At 44.7% G+C, this 19,234-nt stretch overlaps 1 long non-coding RNA gene and 1 pseudogene across 1 annotated transcript in view; one reads left to right on the forward strand and one right to left on the reverse strand.

Annotated features, from left to right (window-relative positions):
• Positions 1-18,400, forward strand: part of LOC134911824 (uncharacterized) — a 47,810-nt gene extending 29,410 nt beyond the window's left edge. The window contains exon 3 of the long non-coding RNA XR_010176874.1: positions 16,133-18,400. This is a non-coding gene — a long non-coding RNA (uncharacterized LOC134911824). The remainder of the gene's footprint in view (positions 1-16,132) is intronic.
• LOC134912594 (5S ribosomal RNA) lies at positions 7,669-7,787 on the reverse strand (annotated as a pseudogene).
• Positions 18,401-19,234: the final 834 nt, after the last annotated feature.

Here is a 19,234-nt window from a genome sequence, read left to right on the forward strand (position 1 = left end):
GTCAGGAAAACTGACTCGCTATTTATTCTGTATGCACCCAACGTACTGGGTGCTCCTGCTTCTAAGCAGACGATTGCTCGCTGGATTTGTAGCACAATTCAGCTGGCGCATTCTGCGGCTGGACTGCCGCATCCTAAATCGGTAAAAGCCCATTCCACAAGGAAGGTGGGCTCATCTTGGGCGGCTGCCCGAGGGGTCTCGGCTTTACAACTTTGCCGAGCTGCTACTTGGTCAGGGGCAAACACGTTTGCAAAATTCTACAAATTTGATACCCTGGCTGAGGAGGACCTTGAGTTCTCTCATTCGGTGCTGCAGAGTCATCCGCACTCTCCCGCCCGTTTGGGAGCTTTGGTATAATCCCCATGGTCCTTTTGGAGTTCCCAGCATCCACTAGGACGTCAGAGAAAATAAGATTTTACTCACCGGTAAATCTATTTCTCGTAGTCCGTAGTGGATGCTGGGCGCCCATCCCAAGTGCGGATTGTCTGCAATACTTGTACATAGTTATTGTTAACTAAAGGGTTATTGTTGAGCCATCTGAGAGGCTCAGTTGTTTTCATACTGTTAAACTGGGTATAGTATCACGAGTTATACGGTGTGATTGGTGTGGCTGGTAGGAGTCTTACCCGGGATTCAAAATCCTTCCTTATGTCAGCTCGTCCGGGCACAGTGTCCTAACTGAGGCTTGGAGGAGGGTCATAGTGGGAGGAGCCAGTGCACACCAGGTGACCTAAAAGCTTTCTTTAGTTGTGCCCAGTCTCCTGCGGAGCCGCTATTCCCCATGGTCCTTTCGGAGTTCCCAGCATCCACTACGGACTACGAGAAATAGATTTACCGGTGAGTAAAATCTTATTTATTTATTTTTAATATCGACCTTGCCAGCTTCTCTCCCGGACAGAGAAGTAGTAACAGCTCCAATTCAAAAATTATGTCGGGATCAAGTCGTTGTCCTGGTGCCCTTGTCACAACAGGGAGAAGGTTTTTATTCAAGCCTCTTCGTAGTTCCGAAGCCAGACGGCCCGGTCAGACCAATTTTAAACCTGAATCTCTACCTGAAAAGGTTCAAGATGCAATCTCTGAGGTCAGTGATTTCAAGTCTGGACGAAGGTGACTTCATGGTGTCGGTGAACATAAAAGATGCCTACGTACATGTCTCCATTTATCCTCCTCATCAAGCTTATCGGAGATTTGCAGTACAGGATTGCCATTACCAGTTCCAGACGTTGCCGTTCGGACTCTCCACGGCACCGAGGGTATTCACCAAGGTGATGGCAGAGATGATGGTCCTCCTTCGACAGCAAGTAGTCAATATAGTCCCTTACCTGGACGATCTCCTTATAAAAGTGAGATCCAGGGAACGGTTGGTGCAGAACATTGCACTCTCCCTGTCCATACTCCAACAACACGGTTGGATCATGAATTTTACGAAGTCGCAGTTTGAACAGATGACAAGATAGTCCTTTCTGGGGATGGACACAGAAGTACAGAGGGTATTTCTTCCAGTAGAAAAGGCTCTGAAAATCCAGAGAATGGTCAAACCAATTTTGAAACAAACAAGAGTGCCGATACATCAATGTATTCGGTTGGGAAAGATGGTAGCGGCCTACAAGGCCATACAGTTTGGCCGATTCCATGCCAGAGTTTTCCAGTGGGACCTGTTGGACAAGTGGTCCGGATCCCACCTACACATGCACCAGACGCTAATCCTGTCCTCCAAAACCAGGATTTCACTCCTGTGGTGGCTGCACAGTTCTGACCTGTTAGAGGGACGCAGGTTCGGGATTTAGGACTGGGTCCTAGTAACCACGGATGCAAGTCTCCTAGGCTGGGGAGCAGTCACACAGAGAAAAAGCTTCCAATGAAAATGGTCGGGTCAGGAAACCTATCTTCACATAAACGTTCTGGAATTGAGAGCCATTTACAACGGCCTTCTACAAGCGGTGCATCTTTAAGATCAACCCGTGCAGATCCAGTCGGACAATGTAATAGCAGTCGCATACATAAACCGCCATGGCGGAATGAAAAGCAGAGCAGCGATGGCAGAGGTGACAAAGATCCTCCTCTGGTCAGAAAGACATGCAAGAGCTCTGTCTGCAATTTTCATTCCGGGAGTGGACAACTGGGAAGCAGACTTCCTCAGCAGACACCATCTCCATCCAGGAGAGGTGACAAGTCTTTTGTGAGTTCCTCAAATAGACATGATGGCATCTCGTCTCAACAAGAAGCTTCAGAGATATTGTTCCAGGTCGAGAGACCCTCAAGCAATAGCGGTGGATGCGCTATTTTGAGATTTTTGTGAAAGGGGTTCACATCCAGCCTCCAGTGGCACCATGGGACCTTAATGTGGTGTTGCAGTTCCTTCAATCGTGCTGGTTTGAGCCTCTACGAGAGAGAGTTGAAGTTTCTCACTTGGAAAGTGGTGATGCTTTTAGCATTGGCATCCGCACGGCGGTTGTCTGAGTTGGGGGCCTTGTCTCACAAGAGCCCTTACCTAATCTTCCATGAAGATAGGGCAGAGTTGAGAACTCGTCAACATTTTCTTCCAAAGGTGGTCTCCTCTTTCCACTTAAACCCGCCTATTGTGGTGCCAGCAGTTACTGACACATTCACTGAATCAAAGTCTCTAGATGTGGTTAGAGCTTTGAAGATTTATGTCGCTAGAACAGCTCCTAATTCGGAAAACAGTCTTTGTTTGTCCTGTATGCTCCCAACAAGATTGGGTGTCCTGCTTCTAAACAGACCATTGCGCGCTGGATTAGAGGGACGTTTCATCACGCTTATTCCACGGCAGGATTGCAGATACAGAAGTCTGTAAATGCCCATTCTACTAGAAAGGTGGGCTCGTCCTGGGCGGCTGCCAGGGGGGTCTCGGCATTACAACTTTGCCGAACAGCTACTTGGTCAGGGGCAAACACGTTTGCAAAGTTTTACAAGTTTGACACCATGGCCGATGAGGACCTCAAGTTTGGTCACACGGTGCTGCAGGGTCATCCGCACTCTCCTGCCTGTACTGGAGCTTTGGTATAACCCCATGGTACTGAAGTGGACCCCAGCATCCTCTAGGACGTATGAGAACAGAATTTTAATACCTACTGGTAAATCCTTTTCTCCTAGTCCGTAGAGTATGCTGGGCGCCCGACCCAGTGCGTACTTTTACCTGCGGTTGTTGGTTTGTAGTAGTGATGTGCACCGGAAATTTTTCTGGTTTTGTATTTGGTTCCGCAGCCGTGTTTTGGATTCAGGCGCGTTTTGGCAAAACCTACCTGAGAATTTTTTGTTGGATTTGTGGTTTTTGTTTTTTTTTTTTTTTACAAAAACCCTCAAACAGCTTAAATCATAGAATTTGGGGGTCATTTTGATCCCATGGTATTAACCTCAATAACCATAATTTCCACTCATTTCCAGTCTATTACACCTCACAATATTTTTAGTCCTAAAATTTGCACCTAGGTCGCTGGATGACTAAGCTAAGCGACCCAAGCGGCCGACACAAACACCTCGCCCATCTAGGAGTGGCATTGTAGGGTCAGACAGGATGGCCCTTAAAAACTTAGCCCCAAACAGCACATGATGCAAAGTTAAAGGAAAGAAAAAAAAGAGGTGCAAGATGGAATAGTCCTTGGGCCCTCCCATCCACCCTTATGTTGTATAAACAGGACATGCACACTTTAACAAACCCATCATTTCAGCGACTGGGTCTGCCACACGACACTGACTGAAATGACTGGTTGGTTTGGGCCCCCACCAAAAAAGAAGCAATCAATCTCTCCTTGCACAAACTGGCTCTACAGAGGCAAGATGTCCACCTCCTCCTCATCCTCCGATTCCTCACCCCTTTCACTGTGTACATCCCCCTCCTCACAGATTAATTCGTCCCCACTGGAATCCACCATCTCAGGTCCCTGTGTACTTTCTGGAGGAGTTGATTATAATTCATTTTGATGAACATCATCTTCTCCACATTTTCTGGAAGTAACCTCGTACGCCGATTGCTGACAAGGTGAGCGGCTGCACTAAACACTCTTTCGGAGTACACACTGGAGGGGGGGCAACTTGCATAAAATAAAGCCAGTTTGTGCAAGGGCATCCAAATTGCCTTTTTTTCCTGCCAGTATACGTATGGACTGTCTGACGTGCCTACTTGGATGCGGTCACTCATATAATCCTCCACCATTCTTTCAATGGTGACAGAATCATATGCAGTGACAGTAGAAGACATTTCAGTAATCGTTGGCAGGTACTTCAGTTCGGACCAGATGTCAGCACTCGCTCCAGACTGCCCTGCATCACCACAAGCAGGTGGGCTCAGAATTCTTAGCCTTCTCCTCGCAGCCCCAGTTGCGGGAGAATGTGAAGGAGGAGCTGTTGACGGGTCACGTTAACATAGAAACCTAGAACTTGTCGGCAGATAAGAACCACTTGGCCCATCCAGTCTGCACCCCCCTTTTTTTTTTTTTTTTTTTTTTTTTTTTTTATCTCTAACCTTAATTGATCCTTATTTCTTTGTAAGGATATCCTTATGTCTATCCCATGCATGTTTAAATTTCTTTACTGTCTTAGCCTCTAGCACCTCTGATGGGAGGCGCTTCCACTTGTCCACTACCCTTTCTGTGAAGTAATTTTTCCGCAAATTTCCCCTGAACCTCCCCCCCCCCCCCTCCTCCAGTCTCAGTGCATGTCCTCGTGTCCTATTGCTTCTCTTCATTTGGAGAATGTTTCCCTCCTGTACTTTGTTAAAACCCTTGATATATGAATGAAAGTTTCTATCATGTCCCCCCTTTCCCTTCTCTGCTCCACACTATACATATTGAGATTTCTTAGTCTTTCTGGGTATGTTTTGTGATGTAGGCCATGCACCATTTTAGTTGCCCTTCTTTGTACAGTTTCTAATGTATTAATATCCTTTTGAAGATATGGCCTCCAGAATTGAACACAGTATTCTAGATGAGGCCGTACCAATGACCTATACAGTGGCATTATTACTTCTTTCTGCTGCTGATTCCTCTCCCAATGCAGCCAAGCATCTGACTAGCCTTCCTCATTGCTTTGTTACATTGCTTACCTGCCTTTAAGTCATCTGAAATAGTGACTCCTAGATCCCTTTCCTCAGTAGTTTCCAGTATAGTGCCATTAATACTATATTTAGCCTTTGGATTTTTGAGACCCAAGTGCATGATTTTGCATTTTTTGGCATTAAACTGTAATTGCCACACTCTTGACCATTCCTCTAGTCTACCTAGATCCTCAATAATTTGTTTTACCCCACCTGGTGTGTCTACCCTGTTGCATACCTTTTGTGTCATCTGCAAACAGGCATACTTTCCCTTTAATGCCATTTGCAATGTCACCAATAAAGATATTATAAAGCACTGGTCCAAGTACAGATCCCTGGGGTACTCCACTGGTAACATTTCCCTCCTGTGAATGCACTCCATTTACCACAACTCTCTGTTTTCTATCCTTCAACCAAGATCTTATCCATTCAATAATCCTAATATCCAATCCCAAACTTTCAAGTTTATTTAGCAGTCTGCGATGTGGAACAGTGTCAAAAGCCTTACTAAAGTCTAGATAAGCTATATCCATGGCTCCACCTTTATCCATCACTTTAGTCACACAGTCAAAAAAGTCAATAAGATTTGTTTGACATGATCTCCCCCCTGTGAATCCATGCTGTTTGGGATCCTGTAAATTGCTGGATTTGAGATAATCTACAACTTTCTTTTAAGAGTGTTTCCATCAATTTCCCTACTACTGATGTAAGACTCACTGGTCTGTAGTTGTTTGCCTCTTCCTTGCTTCCACTTTTGTGCAGTGGGACTACGTTTGGTCTTTTCCAGTCCCCTGGAATTATTCCTGTAGCTAATGACTGGTTGAATAATTCTGTCAATGGTGCTACCAGCACCTCTTTAAGTTCTTTTAGTATCCTTGGATGTATCCCATCTGGCCCCATAGATTTGTCCACTTGCAGCTTTGAGAGTTCTGTTAGGACCTTCTCCTCTGTAAATGTACTTGTGTCATTTTCCTGAATGTCCCTGAAACTTAACTGTGGCCCCCTTCCCCTCTCTTTCAGTAGTAAATACTGAGCAAAAATAATTAAGATCTGCTATTAAATTCTCTCCCTCAACAAGACTCCCAGTGTCTGTCTTTAGTTTTATTATTCCGCCTTTTGTTTTTCTCCTTTCGCTTATATACCTAAAAAAAAGTTTTGCCTCCTTTACCCACTGACTGGGCCATTTTCTCCTCAGCTTGTGCCTTTTGCACATCTGATTACCTTCTTAGTATCCTTCTGTCTAACAAGATATATCTTTGTCTTCATTATTTTGTCTGCTTATATTTCCTAAAAGCCATCTTTTTTGCTTTCACATTATTTGCTACTTCTTTTGCAAACCGCACTGGCTTCCTTTTTCTTGTTTTTCCTAACTCTTTTGATACAATGGTCTGTTGCCTTTAATATTGCACATTTTAATGTTTCCCACCTCTCCTGCACAGCTTCCAAGTTCCTCCACTCTACCAAAGAATCGCTTACACATTTTCCCATCCCTACAAAATCAGCCTTCCTAAAATCCAACACCTTTGTTTTTGTATGGGATGAGTCGGTCTCTGTCTTTATGCTGAACCATACTGCTTGATGATCACTGGATCCCAGGTTTTCACCCACTTTTACGTCCGATATTCTGTCTCCATTTGTAAGTGTTAAGTCTAATATAGCGTCTTTCCGAGTGGGCTCCCTCACCAATTGGTGGAGGGATGCTCCCTGAATGGAATTTAAAATGTCCCTACTTCTAGTGGTACTAGCAACAGACACTTCCCAGTTTACATCAGGAAGATTAAAGTCTCCCATGATTATTACCTCTCCTTTTTAATGCCATTTTAGTTATGTCCTGCAATAGGTTCTTGTCGAGTTCCTCTTCCTGACCTGGTGGCCTGTATATCATGGGAACAAAAAGAGGAGCGACCCGGCACTGGTATATAATTAGTACAGTTTTAATCAGTAGGAACCAAAAATGGACAATTATATAGGGAAATCCCAATTTCTGTGTCCGGTTTGGTGGTGCGCCCAGAGCCAGAAACAACGTATTTCAAGCTAGGGGAGAAAAAAGAAAGCTCTTGTGTGGGCGTACTCTTATCTATTTGTAATCACATGAAGTGATTATCCAATTATTAATGCAAATTACTAATAAAACATAATTTTATTGAGATATCCTTTAAGATCCTTGTATTAGCCCATTATCAGGAATGTGCATGATCCAAGTAAATTACACTCTGGTGGGATTCAATTTATAAACAAGGTGTATGTAATAAAATGTTCTGGTCCTAACTCAGGCGATGAGCTAAGAAAGGATATAGATACTGCAAATCATACATCCATTTCAACCTGACCAGTACAGGTAATCTGTATTGATGAGACCAATTATGTAAATTGATTTGTGATTCTCTTATTAGTCAAAAACAACTGGTGTCATTGACGTCACGGTATAAGGTTCATATTGTTATAACAACTTCACAAAATGGGTGTGTATCACGGTATTGGGTCCTGGAGGAGTCGGGACTAGTTCCCCAGCTGGTGGGAACACCTTGCCTCGGCAAAAGGTTAGTAAGGGATAGGGAAAAATTGGTGATACTGCTGTTGAAGTCACATACCACACATCATATGAAATGATTATTGATCTACAACACTGGATATTCCCTGTGAGTCTCCTCCTCAGGTACTAGCCCAGCCCAACACCGTTTCGCTTCCAAGATCGGACGAGATCGGGCATTGGCGGTGTGGTTTGATAGTAGAAAAAGGTGGGTCAGACTCCAATGAGAGTGCACCTAGAATAGGGAAGGGTGACTGGTTTTGGTCACAGGGTTAAAGTGTGGATCTGCTTTTCATGTTAGGCAGGAAACATCAAAATCCCACCGTGGTGGTATTGTGTCCCTGGATCATGAATGAGAGTCCACGGAAAAGAAGTATAAAAGGATGAAGCTGGGTTCATAAATTGGTTAGTATAAGTTGATGCTATAACTGAGTAGGAGGAGTAACAGTTGTATCAGAAATTGTGATCTGAATGAAAGTGCACTTAAGACAAAATGCAAGGTATCTATTAGTGCAGAGGAATCTGAACATAAATGAAATTGCTCACATTAGACTTTTAAGGAGAAACACTTTGGTCATAAGAAAAAATAACAATTTAATATAAATTGCTGGTACTGGTCATGTAAATTAATCTCTGTGATATTGCACCAGAGAGATTACTATAATAGCAGATGCAGGATATCTATTGGTGCAGAGAATTCTACAATTATATGAAATTGCTCACAATAGAGCTGAAGGAGAATCACTCTGGTCATAGGAGAAAATAACAAAATGTTATAAAGCTGCTAATGCTGATCATACAATTGAATCTCCGTGATATTGCACCAGAAAAGAAGCTAAAATAGCAGAAGTTTGCAGAGATGATTGTTGCAGCTACCGGAAAAAGTCACTAGATCCTGACTAAAATAGGCTGGTATAAGCTATGGTTAAGAAAATCAGGCTTTTATAATTGCATGTAAGAAGTACCTGACCTGAAAGCTTTCAGGGATAAGGTGCCGTTTTTTTCCGATGAAGAAGCCAGGAACCTATTAGGACCAATGTAGCTGCATTGAGAATCCTGTCCTGTGGTTGGAACCATGAACAGGTATAGCTGGATAGAAGAATCCCACCGAGATGGACCCACTGGAAAACGCGTTTCACCCGTTTTAGGGCTTGCTCACTTCCTGGGTCTGTATGTGAGAGTAAGCTGGCGGTTTAAATTGCCGCATTCTAGAGGTTAGGACCAATCGGGATAGAGGTTCGCGGGTGTACCGCATCAGCTGTGATTCAGTGGAGAGCCGCTGGTGACGGTGGCCGGGATTGTCCACAATCGAGGGCGTTGCTTGTAAACTGAATTGATGTGCGCCATATTAGAAGAGGGCAATTATGCCCTTAGTTCGGCGTAAGAAATGACTGCTAATTCCATTAGTGGGAGGCACTTAGAGGAGGCAGACGGCACTTGCGCCATGTTTGGACATGCAATTATAAAAGCCTGATTTTCTTAACCATAGCTTATACCAGCCTATTTTAGTCAGGATCTAGTGACTTTTTCCGGTAGCTGCAACAATCATCTCTGCAAACTTCTGCTATTTTAGCTTCTTTTCTGGTGCAATATCACGGAGATTCAATTGTATGATCAGCATTAGCAGCTTTATAACATTTTGTTATTTTCTCCTATGACCAGAGTGATTCTCCTTCAGCTCTATTGTGAGCAATTTCATATAATTGTAGAATTCTCTGCACCAATAGATATCCTGCATCTGCTATTATAGTAATCTCTCTGGTGCAATATCACAGAGATTAATTTACATGACCAGTACCAGCAATTTATATTAAATTGTTATTTTTTCTTATGACCAAAGTGTTTCTCCTTAAAAGTCTAATGTGAGCAATTTCATTTTATGTTCAGATTCCTCTGCACTAATAGATACCTTGCATTTGTCTTAAGTGCACTTTCATTCAGATCACAATTTCTGATACAACTGTTACTCCTCCTACTCAGTTATAGCATCAACTTATACTAACCAATTTATGAACCCAGCTTCATCCTTTTATACTTCTTTTCCGTGGACTCTCATTCATGATCCAGGGACACAATACCACCACGGTGGGATTTTGATGTTTCCTGCCTAACATGAAAAGCAGATCCACACTTTAACCCTGTGACCAAAACCAGTCACCCTTCCCTATTCTAGGTGCACTCTCATTGGAGTCTGACCCACCTTTTTCTACTATCAAACCACACCGCCAATGCCCGATCTTGGAAGCGAAACGGTGTTGGGCTGGGCTAGTACCTGAGGAGGAGACTCGCAGGGAATATCCAGTGTTGTAGATCAATAATCATTTCATATGATGTGTGGTATGTGACTTCAACAGCAGTATCACCAATTTTTCCCTATCCCCTACTAACCTTTTGCTGAGGCAAGGTGTTCCCACCAGCTGGGGAACTAGTCCTGACTCCTCCAGGACCCAATACCGTGATACACACCCATTTTGTGAAGTTGTTATAACAATATGAACCTTATACCGTGACGTCAATGACACCAGTTGTTTTTGACTAATAAGAGAATCACAAATCAATTTACATAATTGGTCTCATCAATACAGATTACCTGTACTGGTCAGGTTGAAATGGATGTATGATTTGCAGTATCTATATCCTTTCTTAGCTCATCGCCTGAGTTAGGACCAGAACATTTTATTACATACACCTTGTTTATAAATTGAATCCCACCAGAGTGTAATTTACTTGGATCATGCACATTCCTGATAATGGGCTAATACAAGGATCTTAAAGGATATCTCAATAAAATTATGTTTTATTAGTAATTTGCATTAATAATTGGATAATCACTTCATGTGATTACAAATAGATAAGAGTACGCCCACACAAGAGCTTTCTTTTTTCTCCCCTAGCTTGAAATGGCCTGTATATCACGCCAATACGAATACTCGACTTTTCCCCTGTTTCTATGGTCTCCCAAAGGGCCTCAGTTTTTTCTTCAATACTTTGTATTAATGTAGTATTTATGCATTTTTTATTTTATTTTACATACATTGCTACCCCTCCTCCGATTTTTTTCCAATTCTGTCCTTCCTAAATAAAGTATATCCCGGTATAGATATGTCCCAGTCATGATTTTCATTTTACCATGACTCTGTAATTGCCACAATGTCTAGATCATCCCTTGTCATTATTGCAATTAGTTCTGGGATTTTATTTCCTAAGCTCCTAGCATTTGCACACATAGCTTTTAGAGTTTTGTTTGTGCTTTTCCTGTTCCTAGCTATGTTTCTCTCTCTGCCTATTTTTATTTGGTTTTGATCTGAATTATCTTCTATTGCTGTGGATATGCTACCTATTCCCTTTGCCTGCAGAAACAATACCTCTGTGTTGGGGGAGCAGATTTCTTTATTCTTGTTTGGTTCACTGCCCCCCTCTGTTAGTTTAAATAGTTCTTGATGAAGCATCCAAACTGTTCAGTTAGTATTCTCGTTCCCCTTGAAGATGGGTGCAGGTCGTCACTTTTGTATAAGCTCCTATCTTGACTTGACAAGTGTCTCACCAGCAGGTCTTTGCACCTCTGCATACTTGTGTTTGCCGGAAAGAGAGATACAACGTAGGCTTTAAACCTAGGATCGAGCACGGTGGCCAAAATGTAGTGCTCAGATTGACCAGCCGTGAATCCTGGTTAAGCGAATTAAGGGCTCCATCCACAAGTCCTACATGCCTAGTGGAATCGCTATGTTTTAGCTCCTCCTTCAATCTCTCCAGCTTCTTCTGCAAAAGCCTGATGAGGGGAATGACCTGACTCTGGCTGGCAGTGTCTGAACTGGCTTCACGTGTGGCAAGTTCAAAGGGTTGCAGAACCTTGCACAACGTTGAAATTATTCTCCACTGCGCTTGAGTCAGGTGCATTCCCCCTCCTTTGCCTATATTGTAGGTAGCTGTATAGGCTTGAATGGTCTTTTGCTGCTCCTCCATCCTCTGAAGCATATAGATGGTTGAATTCCACCTCGTTACCACCTCTTGCTTCAGATGATGGCGGGGCAGGTTCAGGAGTGTTTGCTGGTGCTCCAGTCTTCGGCACGCGGTGGCTGAATGCCGAAAGTGGCCTGCAATTCTTCTGGCCACCGACAGCATCTCTTGCACGCCCCTGTCGTTTTTTTAAAAAATTCTGCACCACCAAATTCAATGTATGTGCAAAACATGGGATGTGCTGGAATTTGCCTACATGTAATGCACGCACAATATTGGTGGCGTTGTCCGATGTTGCAAATCCCCAGGAGAGTCCAATTGTGGTAAGCCATTCTGCGATAATGTTCCTCAGTTTCCGTAAGAGATTGTCAGCTGTGTACCTCTTATGGAAAGCGGTGATACAAAGCGTAGCCTGCCTAGGAACGAGTTAGCGTTTGCGAGATGCTGCTACTGGTGCCGCCGCTGCTGTTCTTGCTGCAGGAGGCAATGCATCTACCCAGTGGGCTGTCAGTCATATAGTCCTGAGTCTGGCCTGCTCCACTTGTCCACATGTCCGTGGTTAAGTGGACATTTGGTACAACAGCATTTTTTAGGACACTGGTGACTTTTTCTGAGGTCTGTGTACATTCTCTGTATCGCCTGCCTAGAGAAGTGGAACCTAGATGGTATTTGGTACTGGGAACACACTAACTCAATAAATTTTCTAATTCCTTGTGAATTAACGGTGGATACTGGACACACGTTGAACACCACCCAGGCTGCTAAGGCCTGAGTTAACTGCTCTGCAGCAGGATGACTGCTGTGATATTTCATCTACCTCCCAAAGGACTATTGGACAGTCAATTGCTTACTGGAAGTAATACAAGTGGTCTCCCGACTTCCCCTCTGGGATGACTATCGACTCCCAGCAGTAACAGCAGTGCCAGCAGCAGTAGGCGTTACACTCAAGGATGCATCGGAGGAATCCCAGGCAGGAGAGGACTCATCAGACTTGCCAGTGACATGGCCTGCAGGACTATTGGCGTTCCTGTCTAAGGAGGAAATTGACATTGAGGGAGTTGGTCGTGGGGTTTGCAGGAGCTTGGGTATAAGAGGAAGAAGGGATTTAGTTGTCGGTGGACTGCGTCCGCTGTCACCCAAAGTTTTTGAACTTGTAGATGACTTGTGATGAATGCGCGCCAGGTGACGTATAAGGGAGGATGTTCCTAGGTGGTTAACGTCCTTACCCCTACTTATTACAGCTTGACAAAGGCAACACACGGCTTGACAATATTCGTCCCACGGACAAAAGGTGTCTCCCCGGGTGCCTGACTTAAACAAACCACCTCACCATCAGAATCCTCCTTGTCCATTTCCTCCTCAGCATTAGCAACACCCATATCCTCATCCTGGTGTACTTTAACAGTGTCCTCTTCAATTTGACTATCAGAAACTGGACTGCGGGTGCGCCTTCCAGCACTTGCAGAGGGCGTGCAAATGGTGGAAGGTGCCACCTCTTCCCGTCCAGTGTTGGGAAGGTCAGGTATTGCAACCGACACAATTGGACTCTCCTTGGGGATTTGTGATTTAGAAGAACGCACAGTTCTTTGCTGTGCTTTTGCCAGCTTAAGTCTTTTCATTTTTCTAGCGAGAGGATGAGTGCTTCCATCCTCATGTGAATCAGAACCACTAGCCATGAACATAGGCCAGGGCCTCAGCCGTTCCTTGCCACTCTGTCGTAAATGGCATATTGGCAAGTTTACGCTTCTCATCAGATGTTTTTAATTTAGATTTTTGGGTCATTTTACTGAACTTTTGTTTTTTGGATTTTACATGCTCTCTATTATGACATTGGGCATCGGCCTTGGCAGACGACGACGATGGCATTTCATCGTGTCGCCCATGACTAGTGGCAGCAGCTTCAGCACGAGGTGGAAGTGTATCTTGATCTTTCCCTATTTTACCCTCCACATTTTTGCTAATTTTTTAATGTGTGGAATTATATGCCAGTACTATATCTATAGCAATGGCCTACTGTACTGTACTGCTATATATTATATACTGGTGGTCAGCAAAATTCTGCACTGTCCTCCTACTATATAATACTGCACACAACTAAAATGCACCACAGGTATGGATGGATAGTATACTTGACGACACAGAGGTAGGTAGAGCAGTGGTCTACTGTACTGTACTGCTATATAATACTGGTGGTCACTGGTCAGCAAAATTCTGCACTATACTACAATGCAGCACAGATATGGAGCGTTTTTCAGGCAGAGAATTTAGATATTTGCAGCACACAGCACAGATATTTGCAGCACACTGAACACAAACTGAGAGCACGCTGCACATCCTCTCCGTATCATCTCCCATGCACGAGTGAAAATGGCGGCGACGCGCTGCTCCTTTATATAGAATACGAATCTCGCGAGAATCCGTCAGCGGGATGATGACGTTCGGGCGTGCTCTGGTTAACCGAGCAAGGCGGGAGGATCCAAGTCTGCCTTGGAACCGTGTAAAATGGGTGAAGTTCGGGGGGGGTTCGGATTCTGAGAAACCGAACCCGCTCATCACTAGTTTGTAGTTACACAAGTGTTACGGTCATTTTTTTTCAGCGTGTTGCTGTAAATTGTTCATGCCTGTTGGCATGTGTTATGTTGAATGCCATGTTGTGCAGCATGGTTGAGGTGTGAGCTGGTATGAATTTCACCGTTAAATTAAAAGTAAATCGTTTTCTCTAAATGTCTGTCTCCCTGGGCACAGTTCCTATACTGAGGTCTGGAGGAGGGGCATAGATGGAGGAGCCAGTTCACACTCTGAAAAAGTCTTAATGTGCCCATGGCTCCTGCGGAACAGTCTATACCCCATGGTACTGAAGTGGACCCCAGCATCCTTTACAGACTAGGAGAAAAATATTTACCGGTAGGTATTAAAATCCTGTTTTCGACTGCATCTGTGAGAAATCGAAGGAATGTATGCACGTTTAAGGTACCATGCGACACGGGTGGTCTTCTGTTTGCCGGCGGTCGGGCTCCCGGCGCTCAGTATACCGGCGCCGGGAGCCCGACAGCCGGCATACCGACACTTATTTTCCCTCGTGGGGGTCCACGACCCCCATAGAGGGAGAATAAAATAGTGTGGCGCGCGTAGCGCGGCGAGCCCGCAAGGGGCTCATTTGCGCTCGCCAAGCTGTCGGTCGGGCTCCCGGCGCCGGTATGCTGGTCGCCGGGAGCCCGACCGCCGGCCAGCCGTAGTGAACCCTGCGACACACGGGCACGCTGGTCTAATCTCGTAAGTAAGTGCTGCACTTAATATTTGCACCCACCCATCACGTGATTACCATGCGATCTATTGCATGGTAATCACTTTGTCAGTTCAGGTGTGATTTCGTCGCACCTGAACTGCTGGTGCGATGTTGCGGGGGATCGCATAACTTTATGGGCACCATTAGTCCTGGGCTGGTATGTAATTGGAATCCCTACTGCCGCCCCGTATTACCACTCGTGGTGGTCCATGCCACCACCCAAGGGGGAATAAGAGTGTGGTTAGCGAAGCACGCCACCGTGCCTGATGAGTGGTGTGTGCAGCGATACCGCAAGGGGACTTGCTGCGTTCTCAGTTGGGATTCCGGCGTTGGTCTCCTGACCGCCAGTATTCTGGCACCAACCCTTTGTAACTGTTATACCAAGTAGTTTAATTGTACCCTGAACCAAATTGCATTCAGGTTAAGTAACCCATGAAAGACCCCTATTCCACTTCATCAGTAACCTCGTTTATTGCTTGATCTATCTGGTTTGTGGTTCGTTGCGATACCCCTTTCAGTCTGCCACAAAAATCTGGGTTACTGCACATAAATCCACGTTGATGTGCGGTCTGAAAAGGGCCAATTGAAATAATCATGGTTGATCGACATGGTATCTCAAGTCTGGTAGCTACCAGGGTTGAACACTAATTTAACCTGTCTTGCATTGAGGAGTGAATGGGTAAGCCAGGTCTATGCAACGTGTTACAATTTTACGCTATAAGAAGAGGTGGCACTTTGAGATCATCTCCAAGTGCCACCTACGCACGCGTCACTGTTGAAGTCACAACCACGGCATATTGTTGTGTAAAAGGGTCAGTTAAAAATAACCCAACTCCAGTGACCTGTGAATCCCAGCCTGTTATCAACCAGATTTGGACCTGGGGAAGTGTGCTGTGTAAATGTCATGTCCTGAGTTATGCTTAAAAGATGCTGATTGACTGTATATGCAGAGGACTGCCTCAAGGGAGTGTCTGAGAGTGACAATCAGGGCAGACACGGGCTCGGTGTAAATGGGGCCAACCTGGGAATAACCTAGGTTCAGGGTGCAGGGTAAACGTTCTTGGGTCATGGTTGTAACAGTCTCTGAAAGCCCAGGTTGGACCTGGCTTTTTTGTGGGAAAAGTGTTATACGCGTTTGCTGTTTTTAAATGGCAGATTAGTATGCCAGGTAAGTAATTGTGAACCTTTAGCCATTTGCATTTGCTCATGTAAGTCGGTAAACTCTTGCATTTCGGTTAAATGTGGCAGGGATTGAAGTGTGTTCTGAAATCACTTTTACTGGTTCTATCCATGTTTTCTCTTGCAGGGTACACAGGTTATCCACAGGATAAACAGTGGGATATGATGTATCAACAGCGGATTGGCACCATTGATCAAAGTTTTCAGGCTCACAGAATGCACCAGGCCAGTCCCTCTATATCCCCTCCTCCTTTCTCAGGCAATTCAGTTTGTTTGGAGCGGCAGGAGGCAGACCATGGTCATTGGGCTACTGTTTTTATAGCAGCCATAAGCTTTTTATTTTATAGTTTTGTTTTTTTTTTGTTTTTTTTTCCGGCGAGATCTTTCTAAAACGTCCTATGCGTACCATTTAGAGTCGCTCCAACAACTCTCCGCTGGGTCACAACAATGCTGTTTTTTGGTGGGCATCTGTGTAGGATATACTAGCATGTACTGCAGACATTACCTGGCTATGGCTGGAGCACGGGGAGAAGATAAGGCATGGGTTCCGCTTAGGAGGGAAAACACTAGACACGGCAGCACTGCTTTGGGAAGGATACTACCTCAGGGATCATAGGCTCCAGGGTGATGGGCCCTACACACTGGCCGAGCTGCCAGACGGCGGATACGGGTGACCGGGGGGCAGTGAAGTTTCTTCACTCCCCCCGTCACCCGGCTGCACTGAAGTGCAGGCAAATATGGACGAGATCGTCCTTATTGGCCTGCATGTACAGCCGATGGGGCACCAGCGATGAACGAGCGTGGTGCCGTTCATCGCTGGAGCCTCCACACTGCACGATATGAACGTTATCTCGTTCATTAATGAACGAGATTGTTCATATTGTGCAGTCATGTCGGCCAGTGTGTAGGGCCCTTTAGTCTGAGACTGGGGTTGATGTCTGCAGTGGGGAGTAAGACACTCTCTCCTGGTTGCCCCTCCCCGGTTCGTGACCAGTTTCCTCAGAGTTTCCATCTGTGAGGCTCTGTATCTGGAAAGACCCAGTCGCAGCATAGTCCGCTGTATGACTAGTGCGTCGGTGTTCACTTGGGCATTTGTGTTCACTGTAGGTTCACATGGCCATTGTGTACCCTAATAGCGTCTGGATACACTCCAGGGACGTGCGGGGAGCTAAATGGCTCAGGAGGCTCTGGCTAGCACCAGAGACAGATTCACACACAATATATGAACCAAAGCGTACATCTGGGCATTATACACAGGTGCAGCGGTATATACATCTGGGCATTATACACAGGTGCAGCAGTATACACTCCTGAAAATTTTGTGAGTTTTGATCAGAGATGAGCGTAAAAGATAGGCAGGTGAGGCCGTTCAGCGTTAATGTATTGATCGATCCTGGAAGTGGTGTTAAGTCTCCCTGTATCCCACTCTCCTGAACTATAGTAGGTGATATAGCACTAAGGGGGTCATTCTGAGTTGATCGTAGCTGTGCTAAATTTAGCACAGCTACGATCATGTTCCCAGACATGCAGGGGGACGCACAGGGTTAGCCCGCCCCACCCCCTCCCCCGCACAAGTCCAAAAGCATCTCACAGCGGTGATGCTTTTGTACTTGTTGAGAAACTCCTGGCCATTGCAGCTCCTGCGGTTGAACGGGAGTTGCTCGTCGCTGCCCATGGTCGCAGCAGCTACATGTTACGTCACGCAGCCGCCCGCCACCTGCACGGTCCGGCCATGCCCTCAAAACGCAATTGTAGAATATACCTGTTTCTTGTATATGTGTTAATGCACTCTGTACTGGGTAGGGTTTGGCAATAGGATTAATTAAAAAATGTATATTTGAAATCTGGCACTTTGAATATTGATAAGGGTTTATCAACCGCTTCTATAGATGTGCCACAACCACATTCCCTTACCACCACTCGTTCCTAACGAGGGGTCCCATGTACTTTTGCTCTCATGGGCATTCAGTGCCCAAATGAAACTGTATTTAGAGCAGTGCGCCTATCTGCTACAATAAAGATTTGCAGCATTACTATATTTTATTGTGTACACCTTGTTAGTTACCATATTAGTGAGAACACTTGCAGAGACTGAACGCAGACTATTTTATTTCCATTTCATCACTACAGAGCGTGGTACCTCTATGAACAGTCTGCATTATGCTAGTGAGTGCTAGGTCTACTCCCCTGATACTCACAAAAGTTTAGATGATGTTTAAAGCTGTCCATGTTAGGAAGTGGTTATGTTTGTTATTTAACGTAAGTTGGATTTATTGCTGATCTGTTCAGCACTTTTCAATATAAGTGAAACGCTGTAAACATATATAATATGTTTACAAAACTACAAAAATGTTGTTCTATATTTAAATTTGTTTTAAAAATTATTTATTGCAAATTTGTATTGTTTTTATTTTAATATATATTGATTTTTCAAATTTAAATGTAATTTACTGTTCCGGTTCAAATACAGCAGAATAAAAACTGTTTTAATTTGGCATAATAGAGGACATTTTGAATGGGGAAGACAAAAGCTGTACCCTAAGGATACTCAAATATATTCTATAAAACATTGGTATACTTCTACCCAACCATGGGGGTTATTCTGATCGGGTGGGAAATTTGTGGCGTCTGCATTGCGCATGTGCAACGTCGCTGGACAACGACGCTGCCAACAAGAAATGTGATTGCACCTGCGATAGCAATAAGACGGTCAGGCGGAAGGCGTTACGGGGAGGATACTCACCGGTTTCCAGGTGTGGTAAGTCCAACACAGGCGTTTGGAGGGTGGATGTCTGACGTCAGGACTGGGACCTTCATCGATGGATCTGTCGCACAGGGTCTTGTTTTGATAGAAACATTTTTAGCATAGCAGTGCTGCACAAGCGTTCATAGCACTGCTATGCTATAATACACTCCCCCATAGGCGACGTCAGGTTGATCGCACGAGCAGCAAAAAGTTGCTACATGCGATCAACTCGCAATGACACCCACCCCAATCCCCCATATGTGCCTTGGAGTTCATGTCCACCACGCTGTGTGCATTACGGGCTTAATGACTGTTCTGTGCCGACCAGCTAACATGCCTGGACATCACTCGAGGTTCATTATCACTTAGGCAAAATTAAAATAAAATTAAACTTGTTATGTATTCATATAATTCTGAAACAAATGCCTGATAACATTTTTAGATATAAACTGCAGTCATTGTACAATACCTAACTTAAATAAC

Source organism: Pseudophryne corroboree, chromosome 4 (genome assembly GCF_028390025.1).
Source record: "Pseudophryne corroboree isolate aPseCor3 chromosome 4, aPseCor3.hap2, whole genome shotgun sequence".
Lineage (NCBI taxonomy): Eukaryota > Metazoa > Chordata > Amphibia > Anura > Myobatrachidae > Pseudophryne > Pseudophryne corroboree.